The sequence below is a fragment of the Belonocnema kinseyi genome, chromosome 7, assembly GCF_010883055.1.
Source record: "Belonocnema kinseyi isolate 2016_QV_RU_SX_M_011 chromosome 7, B_treatae_v1, whole genome shotgun sequence".
Lineage (NCBI taxonomy): Eukaryota > Metazoa > Arthropoda > Insecta > Hymenoptera > Cynipidae > Belonocnema > Belonocnema kinseyi.
Window position 1 is genome coordinate 24,610,773 of NC_046663.1, and position 2,390 is coordinate 24,613,162.

Sequence of the window (2,390 nt, forward strand, 5' to 3'; positions counted from 1 at the left end):
TAACAGCACAATTATTCGATTAGATTAATTTTTTATATTGCTTGATTAGTTAACATTATTATTAAAACTTTTTGTAATATTTTACGATTTCTTAAGCGTACACTGGAAAAATAAATCCCACAATGATATCGCAAAACCGGTATATTGAAAAAAGCGCAATGGATGACGTACAAGCAGATTCCAGAGTTTTGAACGATACTATAATGCACTAATATCGCTTGAGCACTATTAGAACCATCGTGTCTATAATATAATAAAAAATAATATAATGTAAAATCTTGCACTGTACGAAATCACGATTTAACGCTATTATAATGCGATAATGACGATATATAGCGCAGGAATAGCGGTATACATTGCAAATCATGCGATATCGTTTTCTCCGTGTAAAAGTCGCAAAACTGCGTAAAACGAATTGAAATCTGACTCTGTGTTACAGATTGTTGAAAGTACACAGAGACGTGGAATCTTCCAGAATATATATGAATTAAACGTGTATTCGACCCCTGAACACATTTTCTTGTATACAAAAAATTTTCATTGTTATTTTTGAAAATAATGCGACGTTACTTATAGCATTCATGTTAAATCATTATATCTCACGCTTTTTAATTGCCGAACTGCTTGAGATGTCGTACTTAAAGATATAAAAACAGTTTCTAAATTATGTTATTTGAAGGTAAAAAACAAAGCTATACTGTGTTGGCTGACATATTTTAACAGTTAAAACTTTTTGTAATATTTTTCGATTTCCGAAACTATAAATTCGAAAAATTGCGTCAAATTAATTGAAATCTGATTTTGCATCAGATTTCGTTTAAAGTACCTGAAGTCACGGAATCCACCACAACATATAGGAAATAGTCGCAGAATCGACCCTTGGACATATTTTTTGTATCCTGAAAACCTTTATGTTTTATATTGCAAATTAGGTGACCTCACTTATGTTAATAATGTTAAATCATTATTTCTCATCACTTTTTAATTACGTTAATTGGTTGATAATTTAGTACTTGAAGAGATAGAAAAAGTTTCAGAATCCTGTTAAAAGGTATAATACAAAGCTATACTTTATTAGCTAATGCATGTAACATTTGAAACTTTTTTGTAATATTTTTCGAGCTCCTAAGCGCAAAAGTCGAAAAATTGCGTAAAATGAATTGAAATCTTACTTTGTAACGAAAGTCGTTGAACTAACCAGTGATCGTGGAATCCACCGCAGCATATACGAAATAGTCGTGGAGTCGGCCATGGGCATTTTTTTCAATACTAAAAACTTTTATTTTAAATATTGCAATTAATGTTACATTAATAATACTAATCATGTTAAATCGTTATTTTTTATCGTTTTTTAATTAAATGAATTGCTTGATGATGCCACCGAAAAAACGAAAGATTAAGTTTACATTGATTCCAGGTGAAAGATTCGCTGCAACAAAAATTAACCTTACTGGATGAACTTTACATGAATCAAAGATAATTTCCGATTTTTAACCACGCCTGGATAATCTTTTGCCTTATAATCATTGCATTTTTATTCGAGATAAAGCGAGAATTCCGACGCCAGCTATATCTACCGTCGTTTAACTTCATCAAATTGGAGAGAACTGGGGATTCCCATCTGTCAATTGCTTTTTGCGCTTTTTGCTGAACGGTAATTAAAAAGTTTTAATTCTTTCACAATAGTCTAATTTATTTCGGAGGAGATATATCAGTGCACGCAATTTTTTTTCGTGTTGTCTGTTGCTGATTCTACATGTTTTACTAAAACTTGCTCACTTCAGCGTGACGCGTAGACAAAATCAGGATTATTCTCCTAACCTCGGTGAAACATTCGCCGAAATATGTTTAATTGTTAACCGTTGCAAGTCTTACCTGCACAAAATTTTGACTTTTGTTTTTTCTGTATTGTTTTAAATCTGGTGTCCCGATTTATAGCTCAAATTCACTCATACCTTGCCGTTTTTTCATTGCTGCTAAGGACGCCGTAGCACACGACAGCTTTTATTCCACAGTATAATAAACTTTCTCCAAATAACATGTAAACTTTAACACCGGAATTTTGACATGCAACAAAATTTAACTTCAGTTTTTTCTGTAGCGGCACTCGAAGAGATGAATAAAAGTTTTAAAATTCTATTAAAAGGTATAATGCAAAGCTATCCTTCATTAGCTAGTATGTTTAACATTTTGGACTTTTTTCAAGATTGTTCGATTTTCTTAACCAAAAATCCGAGAAATTGCGTAAAATCAATTAATATTTGATTTTGCATCAGACGACGTTGAAAGTACGAGGGTAGTTCAATAAGTCCTTAGAATGACCAACAGATGGCGCGCGAATCGCTCCAAATCATCTGTTTTCAGTTAGCACCACTCCCGACTAGATATAT